The sequence below is a fragment of the Cyphomyrmex costatus genome, unplaced genomic scaffold (genome assembly GCF_001594065.2).
Source record: "Cyphomyrmex costatus isolate MS0001 unplaced genomic scaffold, Ccosl1.0 scaffold158, whole genome shotgun sequence".
Taxonomy (NCBI): Eukaryota; Metazoa; Arthropoda; class Insecta; order Hymenoptera; family Formicidae; genus Cyphomyrmex; species Cyphomyrmex costatus.
In genome coordinates, this window is record NW_017275587.1 from 60306 (window position 1) to 77145 (window position 16840).

Below are 16840 nucleotides of genomic sequence, written 5' to 3' on the forward strand. Positions count from 1 at the left end.
GATATTACGTATTCACAATGGTTGACGACGGAATCATTGTGTAGAAATGATTATCTATTGCTTACAATATTCGTCTCCGTATTTAAGAAACTATTAATTTAATTAACATTAATGGCCACATTTTTATTTTCTAAGACTGATACGCGTGTCCTTTCCCTGAAGGCTTTACGATTAAAACTTTGCGCGATGATTTATCGGGAAGACACCCAGTATCTGTATAAGATTATCAATAAATCGCGTTAAAGCGTTGAGATCTGAAGAGAATACAGTACAAGACGTGATCGTCTGTTACCTACTATCATTTTAACATCGTCGGAAATTTTGCTATTCCATTTCTTACTTTTTATTTAGTAACGCTTTGTGTAACATTTTATATTATTGACCATGAGAATCCTTGTGACATGTACAAGTCATAAAAATATCGTTATAATTATGATAAAATGCTATAATAAATAATAAAAATAATACATAAATAATAAAAATAATACATAAATAATAAAAATAATACATAAATAATAAAAATAATACATAAATAATAAAAATAATCACTGCTATAAAGATTAATAAACATTTCATTAAAGGTTGTTTCATATAATAAATATAGAAACTTATCGCCTTCCTAGAAAAGCGAGTTCTTTTTCTTACAAAGAGCTTTCTTATCCAGTATAAAAAATCAAAGATAAAACACAAGAATTTATGATAACACATAGAAATTAGCAAGGAATATTAATCAGAAGCGTTGCGATTTACATACAAAACGCAAGTATGCATTATTAAAGAGATCAACAATTTGCAAAATAATTTACAATCATTTAAAATTGTTTACATCTATAGGCGATTTTACTTAACAGGACGTTCATCGAAAGACGAAAGCAAAACTGGCGTGAAATATTGCACATTACAATGGAATACATCAAAAGAGAAAGTAATATTTATCGCAAAACTGATTAAGTGCGAAGTTTTGACAAGAAGAATATGATTTAATTATTGCATTTCTCTATGTTTAGTTATATAAAGAGTTAAATGCGCAACGTGAATTTTGCACCGTCGTTTCAGTCTCGTTATCGGAATCGAATAAAGACAAACGGGGGAATATTGAGTATAGCAATTTTTCAAATTGCACTTCAATTCCTTCATCTGAACTCTTGTATGTATACAGAGTATGTTAATTGTGCGACATATATTGGCATCTATAAATATAATAAATTGTATCTCTATATGCTACACGTCGCATATTCGTTCAGGAATTAACAAATATATATATATATATGTGTATGTATAAAGTACAGAAATTGTTCTTGTACATGTTTAAAATTGAGAACTTTGGCACAGTAAGAGGTTGTTTGAAATTTTATGAAAATCACTGAATCTGAGAAAATGGAAAATTACATTAGAAATGAAGCGAAAACATTGTTTTTTTGGATATTAAGTGATGTATCTATTAGACTTTTAATATGCAATAAAGAGATATTACAGTTCTTTTTTCCTGTTAAAGAAAAAGTTCAGAAACCGGTCTTTTTTTTCTATACCAAAGCCTCTGATTAATTATATTTATGTTAGAAACAGCACAAGAGAGTATATTCAACTTCATTACGAAGGCTACTACTACGACATTCAGCGGTAGTCGATTTATCGACGAAGCTACTGACTGCAACAAGGAGAGTGGCGTACTAACTTTATTATCGTTGCACTCAGTCAGCGCCGTTAGTTATTTACTTTCCCTTAAAACACCATTACTGCTACTGTAAAAAATGTGGACGTATAGCTGCTTTCATTTCCATAGAATACGATACTTTGACACTTCCAACAAAGTTAATATCTTCCTCTGACTTACTATCTATTTAACTTACAGCCTGAATTCAATAATCGCTGTCAACGAGCTACGCCGCGTGTCGCGATCCGACACCTGACATAAATAACGACACTTATATATAAATTATTATTACTATTGTTATTATCTCATCATTGTTATTATTATATCGAAATAGTAATGCAATCACTATGCAAACGCGCGGAATACTTACAATTAGCTTAAGTCGAGTCACACGAGACTCGAATGAGTTTTTGGCACAAATATTTTTCTTTTTTATTTATTCTTTTCATAAGATCGCTCTGAGTCGCTTTTGAACTTTTGATTTTCCTTTTTGTTCTTTCAGAGAAGTTTGATTATTTAGTAATTTCACTTTGACGTGAAGGAGGAGTTACGAAGACAGGGAGAGTAGAGAGTTCCATAAAAGTTCAGGATAACCGACAGATGTTTCGTGGTTACAAAGAATAAAAAATAAATAAACGAGGAAAAAGTAAAGTAAAAAATATAAGAATAAGTTTTTATAAAATTTCATAACTTTCACTTTTATTTTTTTAAATTTCGTATACTTGAAAAATTATTAGAATAATTTTTCAATAAAAAGAAATACTAATTAATAAAGTGGAAATTATCTGATAGCCAAAAGGATATAAATATAAAACGTTTATATTTATATCACAAATGCATTTCAAAAAAAGATATCACAATATGTTATCAATTTGTTATTATAAAAGCAATTTCCTAAAATGTAAAAAATAAAATTATATATATATATATATATAAAAAAAAAAAAAAAAACAAATAGAAAGCTCTTTAAAGTAATTTTCTATGTAAGATAAAAAATACATAATTTCAATTATATTTATAAAAACATGTCCTGTATATATGTCTTCATGGATATAGAATTCGAGGAAGAGAAGATGGTTACGTGTAATTGGCACTCTTTTCAGCGAAGAGGAAGACACGTCTTGGAAGAAATTTTTACTAACGGCGCGTTGAACGGGTAGTTAACGTTATTTGGAAACTTCCGTAGACGCGTGACGAGTTTTACAAGCTGACTGCAGAGAAAACGCAAGTTAAACGTGCATGACCAGAACCCAATTAGTTCGTAACAGTTTGTGCGCTCGAGTTATTGATACAGTAACTGTCTAACGTTAGCGGAAACTAGTAGAGAGAAAATACACACTCATACACACGCACGCACGCGTGCGAGCGTATTTCAGTCGCTCTCTTATTTACTCTATTATTTTATTCCCAACGTGGAAGATGAAAACTGCAACTTCGGCCGTAAATGGGCCATTCTTTCGCAAGTTTTTTTTTTCTACCTTTGGCGAGATGCAGTGTCGTCCACGTCCATGTGCACAGAGTTGTGAATGTTGCAATTGATACCGCGAATTGAAGCTAAGTTTCTCGTACAGCAAGCTTTATGCAAAGGATGTCCCAGAAACGTCCTTATAAGATATTTTCTGAACGTCGTTAGAACATCCCTTGGAGATCTGGCTGCATGGATTTCAACGGAACTTGATTTCCTAAGATTCAACTTCGCCAAGAGACTGTCAGTATCCATTTTACTATTTGGTGATATCTCGTAGAATCATTTAGCCAATACTTGTAGGACTTTAATAGAGTTAATTATTTGATTGGCACTAATTGGACTGCAGAAATGTCGTTAATTAGGTGAAATTAAATTAACGTCTCTGATTTAGACAAATGCCATCCTTAATTAAATACAATTATAAATTAATGTTAATTTCAATTTATACTCGTTTCTACCAATGTAGTTTTTAATTTTAATCTCGGTTCAACTAACTCATCTTTTTTTAGTTCTAAGAAAAAAATAAAGAGCAAATTAAACCGAAATTAAAGTTAACCTACATTGGTAGAAACAAGCTTTAGACAAATAATTTATAATAATGTAGATCCATTGTCATAACAAGATCTTTAAAAAATGCTTATTATTTGCAAATGGTTCGTTTTTAGAGAAACATATACATATATTTTGGCATCTAAGATGAAATGCTCGCGATATTTTAAGAATTAAATGATTATTGCAATTAATCAATATCATCTCTCGAAATTGGTCGTCGTATATTTCAAAAACGCTCGAGTGTGTTCGAGAATGACAACATTGAAGTTTGGAAGTCAAGTAAGATTGGAAAGACTCTTAACTCTTGTGCACGCAGGTTTGTAGTTAGAAACATACTTCTTTGAGCCCTCGTCCACTCACTACCCCGGTTCTCAACACGTGTAATTTAAACTTCTTTGAAAATATATAAAACATCTCGTTATCAAAATAAAATATAAATTGGCTATAACGTTATCCCTCGCACGCGACAGCGCGGATGTTCGCGTTTGGCAAATATGTAGGAAACATCAAACGCTTTTTTTCTCGTTTCTTCCCCGCGCAACTTCCACATCCTTCTTTTTCTCGTATAGGGATAATTACCAATATAATTGGCGCATTTTTTTTTTTTATCACAAATTCGCGCGCGCTATTCCTCCGAATTTGGAGAAATGAATTTTGCGGTAGCACGCACGTAAACTGCATATTTAAAACACTAAACATCGCCCAGAAAATCTATGGCTGACTTTTTTTTTTAACAATGTCAACTAATTCTGGCATTCGTTTAATTTTCGCGATAAGAATTTTACTTTCAATTAAATAAATTATATTGACATTAAATTTATATGTATATATCTATGGTACATATATCATTTAATAATATAAAAAATAAATCGTTTCACAATAAATTAATCAAGGTATTATAACCGGACTCAATATGAAGCGTGTATTCAAAACACCCTATTCTGTTTGTAAGTAATTACACAATTAATTCAACAGATAGCTCGTGCAGATTGTCCATCTGGCTCGATTGCATCAGTTTATTGCTCAATTTGTTCATTCTGTTATCAGTAAAACAAAATGCAGAATATCGTAATGTAATATTTCGTAGAAAAGTAATTGCTTCCTATAACTACCAAAACATGGCTATTATAATTTCAATAGTTAATTTTACTGTAACTCTATTCATACTTTATAATCTTAAATATTTAATTTATGTTTTTGTCACAAACTACCATTATAATCAAAAAGAAAACTCTTCGTAAAGTAAAATTAATATGGTCAACTTAAGCAAATGAATGTACACATATCGATTGTAACATTTTTTTGGTACTTTTGCTATTTCATGGATTCTAATTCATCTACTAAACATGGAAATAAATAGATAACTCCGATTTGGAAAATAGATCTTTGTGTATTCTTATGTATTAATAAACATATCAAATATGTTTATGTTAATAAATTTATAGTCTTATAAAAAAAACATTGGATGGATATCAATGTTTAAAAATGCCTCATAAGTTTTATTAACATTCAGAAATGTTCCCTCTTCTATGTGATCACTAATTTTGGAATTTTGGAATTGGCAAAAGATTTAAACAAAACTGCAAAATGTAGTAGGGGCATATAGAGTCCGGTTAACTTATTCTCTTTAATATAATTAAATTAATAGTCTTTTCTAATCCATTATTTCTAAAGAGAAAAAGGTAATTACGTTACAGCCAGAATTAACTGATGCCAAAGCCATCTGTCGATGTATTCTTGCATGTAAATCGAAAGTATGAATATGCGATCGAATCTATGATCATTTTATGATTCATTTTACCTTGATGACCTCGTGATCGAAGGGAGAGCGTCAGTGCAATCTGGGAACAGTTGACAAAATATATCTGTCAAGTGTACAACAATAACATTATTCCGGCTCGGTGAAATTTGTCTCGTTATATCGTTCGTTCCGATCAATTCAACGTGAGAGCGAAACGGTTTATCGCCTCACCCGTCGAATCGATCAGAATTCATTTCCATGGATCACCGCACGTGGTGTCGACCTCGTCGAGAGGTCAGGCTAGGTGCTACAGAGAGATTCATCTATGACAGGCCTCGTGCGGCTGGATGTCGGGCGACTGAATGGTCTGGTAGGGAAGCTGTGTGTCTTTGAAGTGCGATCTGACCAGCAGGCCCAGACCGAGCAGCACGACAGGAAGACCGAGCAAGGCGCAGATCAGCTCGCCTGTCACTCCTGGTGACCAGGAGATAAAACCTGTGATTTGAGATGAATCTTTTAAAGCCCCTGAACTTTGACTTTTGCAATTACGATCAATCGTCTAAGTAGAACACAGAGTCATAATTAAGTTAATGATATCATAGGATATCATTTGATATTAAAAAATGAACTTATAACTAATAAATAAATTATGATGTTCTTTAATACTATTATGATTTCTGTGTTCTGTTTAGGCGATCTTCGGAAAGCATAGCAAGATTTGAGAAAATGACACGTGATACTAGGGAATTCATAAACGAATTCATAACGAAATGTAAAAATTATAGAGAACATGCTACTCCTTAAAATTGAGAATTTGTAATTTGGATATCTAATTTATAAATAGAATTAGTCTTATTATAGATAATCGGGAGAAGGGGAGATTGTATTTTTATAAAAAAATAAGTTAAAATAAATTAAAAGAAATTTATCTTTACTTAATTAAGAGAGAGTATCCTGTTTTAAAAGATTATACTCGTAAATACAGAGAATAAAATTTTACGAGCCTTGCTTGATTCACTTATCTCTCTAGGGGACTAGCTTTTGCTTTAATATTTGTTATCCGTTTTAATATTTATGTCGCGCAACGTTTCATGTAGGCAAATCGTTGTAAAATTCAAGCTAACGCTACAGCATTTCATGCACCATGCATTTAGATATTTACCCCCGTGTAAACCGACGTCCATCCTATAAATACTCCACCAGATACCAGACAGCGGAAGCGAAACGGTAGCGGTGGCCACGCTAAACACCGAGCTTTCGCACAAGGACAGGAAGTTGAGACTCGAGATCGCAAAGATGACGTATGCGAATAGGAAAATCCACCCGTGACTGGAAACGTTCGCGCACAGATTGCCGCCTTTAAAGTGGCATATCAGTCCGCGTTCGACAGTATGATAGAGTTCAACGGGTGACAGACCCTGAAACGCCATTAAAAAATATCTTTTAAATAAAGTATGTTTAATTAAAATTTTCTAAAATAATGATGCGCAAATTATACGCGTCAATTTAACAGTTTTATTTAAAAAAATTTTAAATATGTTTTCAAAAAAATCTCTAAAAATTTACGTTTGAAAGTAGCTTATAGGTATTTCATAAATAAATAACGTGTTTTTAAAATATTGAATTTTTATGAATTTTCGTAATTTTTTATTTTTGTATCGATGAGATAAAATTTAGAGTTAATTATTCTGATAGTTATTTTTACACAAAGCGTATAGTCGTGTAAAAATGTTGTCATAAAAATCCAAATTAAAATTCACAATTAAAAATGAAACGAAAACACATTATGTCAATTTAAAAAATGCCTTTCTCCCTTGACATAGTTTTTTAATTGCAAACTTAAGATAAGTTGATAATAAAGAATTGAAAATGTTTACTGTTAAAGCTTTGGATTGAGAAAAATTCTCCAAAAATTGACTCGTTGGTAGATAAATGATACGTCTTTTTTTATATCACTCACCCTACCAACACCGGGCAAAGTGTCGAGCCAGCAGAACGTCAGAATGGCGAAGAAAGTAATGACGTGTATGTAAAAAAGGGTTTGCATCACCGGTGGCTTGGGATAGCTTTTTGGCTTTATTGTGGGATCTGGATCGGTCACGTGCAGCAATCGGCCACCCTCTTCCTCGGAGCCACGACGACGAATATCGCGCGAAGACACCAGACGGGACACCGTGTACAGGAAAGAGTTGTGCTGCGTTGTCAACATCTGGCACACGTTTTGTTGCTGAAAACGGAACATTGGGTGTGTCACTCGTACCAGTTGTTCGGAAGACGTGAACGAAAATCCAATAATCAAAAAACTAATCCGTCAAATAAGAAACTAACTTTTTCGCAAATATCAAGACAAAAGGATATTTCTGAGTCGTTCTTAAAAATAACCGATAAAAATAACTCCTTTTAATAAATATATATCATTAACGAATGACAGAAAAATCTCAAATTTTTTCTTTCCTGTTATCCAAGAAATTCACAAAAGTCAACTCAAAAAATCAAAATGACTATTTTAATTCTTAACGTCAATAAATAATCAAATTTTATAATAAAAAATAATTTTGATAATGATTCTTTATTATAAAATGACTTTCATGATGTCGAAATAAAATTATCTTGACCTTCTATTGACTTGGCGCGTTCCTTAGATACTTAATAAAAATCTTATTTCTTCAACTATTTGCTGATGAGGGTCAAAATTAAAATCTTCCGAAATTGATTTCAATAAAAATTACGCCGATATATTATCGGAAATCCCACAGGGGAGCAAATAAACTACGATTTGAGCAAGAATGTCGATGATAAATTACCCCGGTAGTGTAATGGCGTTCAAGCATAGTGAAGAACATGGCGAAGGCGGCGAGAGAGCCCACGTAAACGAACGTCCAAACCGCCCGGGCACCCCAAGATCCCCTCATGGCAGCTGTATGCGAGGAAACTTCCCTTCCTCGACAACGAAACTCATCGCAGAGACCATAATCGACGCTTATAAACAGACCCACTATTATAGTCGTGCTCGAGAATATTCGCTGTAGACTCATCACTGAAAACATTCAAGAGGAATGGCATTCCGTAAATCTGTATGCAACTAGGAAAATATTATACTCCAAAAAAAAAAAATAGCAAGAAAATTATATTATTTAAAAAAATATTCTTGGAGTTTGATACAATTAACTCTAGAATGCTAATCCTATTGAGTTTTAGTACCTATTGTTATTGATACGTATATAAATAAATTTTACGTACAAGAAAATAGGTCACTTTAATTAATTTCCGGAGCTTGAATTAACTCTAGAATGCTACCGCTATTAAATAATACAGTACTGTTATCGATATATAAATGTCACGTACAAGAAAATAGGCGACTTTTAATTAATTAATGTAATTTAAGCTTTATACATATATTTCATGCTTTTAATAACAAAATACAAAACTTACATTAGATTTTTACAAAAACAAGTTAATTATTAACTTAAAAGAAGAAAAAAAAACAAGCCTACTATCAGAAGCCTTGAAATGATATGGAATATAGTTCAACCGTGTGTATTTTTTCATAATACTTAAAATATATAATAACATAAAATAACATAAAATTGCTTAAATACTGAAACTACTTTCTTTGTCATAATCTTTCTCTACTAAATTGATATCTACATAATGCGGACAGAATTCTTAGAAGTTTGTCTCTAATTATCTTGATATGACAGATGGGATTTTCTAATTACTGAGAGCATAGCTTTTTTTGTATTCAATGACTTCGTTCACTCATACGTAAAATTTATCGCATTCTAGGAATAAAAAGAATTTCAAAAATAATGTCTCATTATATTTAAGGCATACACTGTATCGCAAAATTATTCTCAATAAATCCTCCATTTTGAATTAATACTTTCTGTATAAATTACATATTTAAATATAAAACATAAATATAAAATCTAAAATTTTATATCCGTTTAGTATTAACACGCTTCGTCGCAAAAGCGTTTTAGATTATCATAATGAACGAAATAATTCGTGTGACGCATGAATGGTGAATTATTTTGCTTATTATGATAAAACGCTGATAACATAACAATGTCAACATGATATGCAATTCTAAAGCACTTACTTTTTTGACAAAAGAAGAAGTAATAGACGAGAGAGAAAACGAGGGTAATGCCCTTTATCGGATCTTGTAAATGGCACAACACTCTATTCCGATCGAGAGACAAAGTGATCAGGATTCCCGAGACGGCGTACAGAGTGCTTATTTTGATCAGGCCGCAGCGGGGTATCTTGATCCGCATGCTGTTCGGTATTAACGGCGGCGGCGGTGACACTCTATCCACAACGAAGTACACCAACCCCAAAATACAGGCGGAGCAAAGAGCGGTGAAAAGGAGTCCTGCGAGAGTCATGAAGGTCGATTTGGACACATATTAAATTGCCGCAAATAAAGCGAAACGGTCAAAATGACAGCGACATGAAATTAATTAAAGCGTCAATATCAATGAATCTACCGTGTAATTGAAGTAGCGTCCAATTTTGGCTTTGGTCTAATTGAATAAACATTTTTACACTGTTAATCTCTTTTTTTAATCAATAATGTATTAAAAAAATGAACGGTTAATAAAAAACTGCAAGTAGAACTATCCAAAATGGAAAAGTCTAAGTTTTTCGTTTTTTAAATAAATATCGCAAATATTTTGTAAAGATTATATTTTGGTTATTATACCATATTTTACGTAATTTGGTCGCTTTTCTTATGATATTATACACCAACCAGTGCGAGATATAATTTTGGAAATTATGGTATACGAGAATCCGAGAGATATGCGCGTGCATCTCGTAGTACCATGGTAAACGTTCGCGGGTATAAATACTAATTGTTTGCAGTAATTGCGATCCCGAGAAATTGATCTCCGAGATATTTAACTCCGAAATCTCGAAATTGCGAGATCCATCGGTCAGGTTTGGCTACTCAATTTGGCGTTACACATTAATTTAGACATCACGTATACCTCCGTATTGGTGTAATCCGTATCTGGCTATACCAGATGTGTGTGTGTGTGTGTGTGTGTGCATAAATAAGTGTACATACGTATGTCTCTGTCTACCTGTGTAAGCGCTGGAGACAGCGGCGACGCTTTCGAGATAAAGCGGATAGCTGATAACGAGAACGGTAACTGATACCGCAACGGACACGAGAGTAGCCAGGAAACGGAGCTTCTGCCAATTTTCGCGATCGGTATCGAACAGCTTATCGCTGCCCGCCTGATAAGCGACATATGGCGATTCCTCGGTGTCGGTGTATTCCTCGATCTCGACATCGCTGCCGGTGCAACGAAGCTCTTCCTGCTCCTCGTCATCCATCATCGTCGACATACAGCTCGTTAGACTCGCCAGCTTGACGGCTTTCTCGTTACTCTATATCGAAACAAGAACGCCTTGACTCCTATATTACGTCTCGAGATGGCGAATTACCAATACATCTAAATTTAATGTCAAAACGTGCTTTCATACACAATGAAAGTCATCTCCGTTCATTTTATGTATTTTATGTATTTTAATAATTTCTAAATTGAAAGAAAAGATTGACTGTTGCAACAGATTAGATGGTAAAATATGGCATTTTTAATTGGCTGCAGGAATCCTTTCTTTCAGTGTATATTTTTCTGTTTGTATAATTGCATATTTATGTAACGTCAATTATGCGAACTAAAAAAGCATCTGCTTTGTTTTAAAACGCTACTTTTAGTAATAAAAGATATAATAAAATAATTCTTGTAGGTATTTTTATTTTAAGACTTACATTAATAAATTGTTGACTTTTAATCTATATATTGAACTGAATAAATTTCATGAATGTGAAAAGTGATTTTTAATTATTTTTTCCTTAATTCAGAATGAATATAATAATTTTTCTTATCATATGAGCATTTAATATTTATATTTGTCATATACATATTATGTATGTAAATCATAAACGGCGAATTAGACGCTCATATTTAAGTTCAGCTGTATTCATGGCATTTGAATGCAAAATCCTGCCTTACTAATTTGAAATATATGGTCAGACCCATTGAAAATGAATGTATGATGTATGTGGATACTGAAAGGATTAATTTCTGCAATTCTAAAAGGACTCATATATGCATGATATAAAGCACAGAAATAAAGTGTGAAAATATTAACTAATTATGTATTTAAAATGCCATTTGCAATTTTTTATTTGCAAATTTAACAATATTTGTGTCAAAGAATAATTATTACAGAAATTATTATTATTTTATAAATAGAATTCCGATTATAATATTATACGTTATGCATATGTATTAATAATATAATATTTTTATATAAATATATTTCTAATTCTTCAAATTTTTTTTGGTATATAAAACTATAAACAAAATTCTATCCTAAATTCTGAACACATGAAAAGCAGTTCATCTGAAGAGAGCTCAAAGTGAAACTTTCATGCTCGTTGGAATTAATTTCAAGCTACGATTCTGAAACACGTATCGCGAACCTCGCCCTTTTCGCAGGTACAAAGCGGTCTAAATACATGCGGGAATAGAACGAGCAAAATTGCGGATTAGATTGTGTGCCGCTTGCTATTGTGCGTAAGCATGGGGCTCAGGAACCAGAGAATAAAAAGCTTCTTTTAGTTTATTTAAAATTATATTCTAAACGTGTCATGTTCTAATATAACAAAGAGAGCATTTAGGTAAAAAATATTTTATAAATTACTTTATAAAAAAAAATTTTTTAATTAATTTTATGTGGATTCATCAAAATTTTGAAAATGAATTTATGGAATTATTGAAAATTTGAACAATTATTATATTATTTTTTTTTTCTTAAGTCTATTTTATATTCATCTCAGAATTCAAAAGTAAATACATGCTATTTATAATTTTATGCGCCCTTTTGATATATATAAAAAAAATATTAAAATATCAGGAGTATAGACACGTAATAGATATAAAACAGATATGTACATCACAAAAGGTACGATATATAAAGCCATGAACAGAATTCTATCTTAAAATTGCAAGCAAATTATAGATTGCTTAAAATGGACTTAATAAATTACTAAAATATTAAATCATCCTGTCTCAATAGAAACAATAGAAGATCTAAAAGTAGTAAAAGTAGTAAAGGCAGTATATATAAAATTATTAGTAAGCATAAAAGTTATTATTAAACGTAAAATCCTGCGCAACGATCGAAGATAATACTTAATATTTAATAATTTCAAATGCTTTACACATTAATCACTATTTATTTATTAATATAAACGATAAGTATTAATGTGTTCGCAACATAGACATTATTTAAATTATATATAATGAAAACTGTAAAATATTAATTATAGCAGTATGGAGTAACTTTTCCAAAAATATATAACGTTAACTCTCTGTATCGATAAACAAATAGCGAATATCAATTTAATAACGAATAGTGTGTAAAGTAAATAAATCTTATCTTATATGCGATTTTATTTAATATATTTGATCTTATTTCATTCACTTGAAAATAATTAACAAAAAATTCAACGATTTTTTCTAAAAACCAGAAAATTCAGTGTTTTTTTTCCAAAAAGAAAGAAAGAGATGCAAAAGTAAGACAAAGAGCGTAGACTACTCCGAGACAAGCATAACGTAAACAAAGCAATGCCTGTCATTAAAAAGACGCAGAATCGTTTCTATTAGCGTCGCTCATTGTTGATCAGACTTGGATGGCCACAATTGTTTGTAGAATGTATCTGATTTGCAAATTATTCAGCAAGAATTGGCAAATCAATTAAACGAAGACGCAAATTAATTATACATGGAAATCGACGTTAATACTCCGAATTGTTAGACTCACCCTTGGATGGAAACCTAACCTGACACCGCCCACCCTCGGGAAAGCGTCTGATGGCCCGGGTTATCCCCTATGAACCGTGTCGCTGACGCGAGACGTGTTCACGATGCGGTCGACGGTGACGATGACAGCGGCGGCGGCGATGACGACGACGTGCAGCGCGCTTTAATCGCGAGTGCTACGTCGCGCGATAAGCGAAGCGAAAGAGCGAAACCGCGACTTCAGCCCATCGTGGGTGACGGCGAGAGGTGCCTCTTTGTGTCACGGCTACCGCCACCAACCTACCTCGCCAGGACCGTACCTGATGACTTGATAAGCAAAGTCAAAGCCCATCCACGTGCGAATGTTTCCGTATCGAATAATCGGTCGGATGATATTGATTGTAGGATGGAAACGAGTCATGTTCTGCTCAGGGTTGGTAAAAATCGTGTTCTAAATTTAAAAATTATGTTTTAAAACGAATTTAATCGATGGTTTTACCATGTTATAAAACATGTTTTTTTATAACTCCACTTAAAGTATATATGAAACATTAAAATGTTTTAAAGAAGACAGGACAATGTTTTCTGAGAAAATTTTTCTGAAGTACCCAAGATCTCTGAAAATAAATTTATGAGACAACTAGTTTTTTTTCGCAAATAATAAAAAATTTGAAAGAAATAGTAGTATCTGAAAATAAGATGATTCCAAAACGATGGTGCTTTTCGCGATGTATACGGTCTTGATTTGGCGCATGAGCGCAAGATATGCGCGATGTAACTCACGCTTTATGCGCACCGTTCTCGGGGATTAATTCCAAAAATTCTGAATTATTCGCAGAATATCGAGAGTAACACAGAATGTCAGGCACAGAGTACGTTACATCATTTCCCTAATCAGGTCCTAATGGATGTCGCGCGCGCAAGCATTTGTCATCATTATCCGCAATAAAACGAGGTAAACAGTATCAATAATAGAAAATTGAGATCTGTGATGTATAAGACCGTAGTTATTTTATTAATTTCTTTTACGACAGAGATATTTTTAAAAATTTAGAGCTATTTTACGTAAACTGTGACAAAATCCAAAATAATAAAGCATTTACTTGTTTATTTCCAAAATTGCACATATACGGTAAAATATAACTTCCGTTTTGTAATACTTAATAATCTGATTTGATTATAAGTTATTTTCTCAACGCATTTTTGACAGTAAATTTTCAAAACTAAAATTAAAACATTAATAATTATAAGACACACATTTTGAGTAATCTTTTAAATAAGATAAAATTTTTTTTTAGTATCATTGTTCCATGTCGCATTATAGTTTCAAAACATATTAAATATATCTGCTCTATTTTAAATTTTATAATATAATAATATTGTTTGCTTCAAAGTTTTTAATTTTCGTTATTAAAACTTCACAATTATGAGTATTAAATGTCTTATATAGCAAATCACAATTTATAATAAAAAATAAATTTCATGTAAAATGAAATAGTTTTCTTTATTGTAGAACTAAGAATTTGGCATGCAAGTCTTTTATTAAAAAAAATTTATTTCAAATTTACTTTAAATGGATTATATCTATTAATAAAAAATTAAATATAAAACATAAGAGCACCATAAGAAAGTACAATTTTAAGTTATTTTTTTCTGTTGCCGAAACCTTTATTATTGTGTTTTATTAAAGCTTTACAATTACAAATATTAAATAAACATTGAGACGTAAATCGTAATTTAAATTTATGATAAAAAAATTTATATATAAATTATAAGCTTGAATAAACTTTTTGAATTTTGGACAATTTAATATGTTTTGAAACTATAATGCGACATGGAACAATGATACTAAAAAAAATGTTATCTTATTTAAAAGATTACTTAAAAAGTGTGTCTTATAATTATTAATGTTTCAATTTTAGTTTTGAAAATTTACTGTCAAAAATGTAGTAAAATCTGGTAAACCATACAAATGTTTTGTTTTAAGAAAAATTATATGAAAATAATTGAGTCAATAGCACAAAAAATAAAACATGAAAGTACAATTAATATTAAACAGACGTTAATTTTCATTTTTATATATTTTCTGCATTCAGAAGACTATATCAGGTCTGTCGCAGAAAAGTGTAACAAGCGGCATTATATGAACTAGCTGATCACCAACCATTGATACAAATGCAAAACTGAACTTGATTAACTGACCGAGTTAGTTTCGCTAGGTTCTGAAAACTTGTCAGGAAATGTCCGTTAGGAAATTGCGAGATCGGAGTCAAGTGATCACGGGAACTATGTATTCAGTCATCCAACACAGAAACGAAAAGATCAGGAATCTGCATGGAATAGACGTTCTGCGTTCGAATCACGTATCGCATGCAAACACTTCTGATTTTCGGTTACGACCAACATTCGCATCTAAGAGGTGTTAATCGCGAGGAAACATTGGCTATTTTAGATTCGCGTCTCCATGTGAATTGCGATTAACAATTTGAATGTTTCACAAATTGACTTTCGACTTCAAATGTGAAGATTTTCATGAAATTATCAATAAAATAAATCTTTCTAGACCTTTTCTGATTGTTACCTACAGATAAGTTTTTATATATTCAAATATTACAAACCTGACTTTTTGATCTGTTAATACTTCTATTAGCGATGTAAGTAGAAATTTTCAAAAGAAATTAAATAAGCCATTTCACACACATATATTATACAATAAATAAGTAAATGAGTGTATTACACAACTCTGTAATACAATTAATGTTTTTTTTTATTATATTGATCAAAATAATTATGTAGAATGTTTAAACTGATTGCTATAGAATATTAAAATATTTTGCAATATTTTTCACCATAATTGAGATACTTACAAAGTTATTTTAATGATAAAATAAAATTATATTTAGATGTGTGTATATCTATATAATTAAATTTTGAAATACTTTAGCAAAATTGTTCTTTCTGCATAGAAACCAAATAAGCGATTTCATATGCAATGAATAAGTGAGTCAGGAGCGAGTGTTACACAACTCTATAATACAATTTACATTTATTTCAATTTATGTGGGGCAAATGTTCAAACCCCACTTCCAAAAATTATGTATATATATATATTGTATAATAATCAGAAGATGCTTCTCTACTTTTATTATAATTATCTTTTTATAAGGAAGTGTTCGTATTTTTAAATACGAGAACTTACTTATGTTTAACTCCATCTAGAGAAAACAGATAACACATACAGAGAAGACCAGGACTTGTTGACAACATAATGTCAACTCTTGTTGACATTATGTTTCGTTTATATATTTATGGCGATAGGAACAATGGAGTTACCGCAAAATATCTCTTTTATAACATAGGTACTTTTGCTTAAGATTCATTTAAATCAAACAAATATTATAAGAGAAAAAAAAATCTTATTCAGAGAAGAAAGCAAGTCAATTTTTTGGCGTTTCACATAATTTCGCAATAACGTTCTTCGGCTTAAGGAGATCCTAAAAATGATTAATCGTATTAAAACATTATACACACAGCAATTACATGTTATTGACATATCACTACATCAATATTTCACTCATGCATGCCACACATATACATAAATC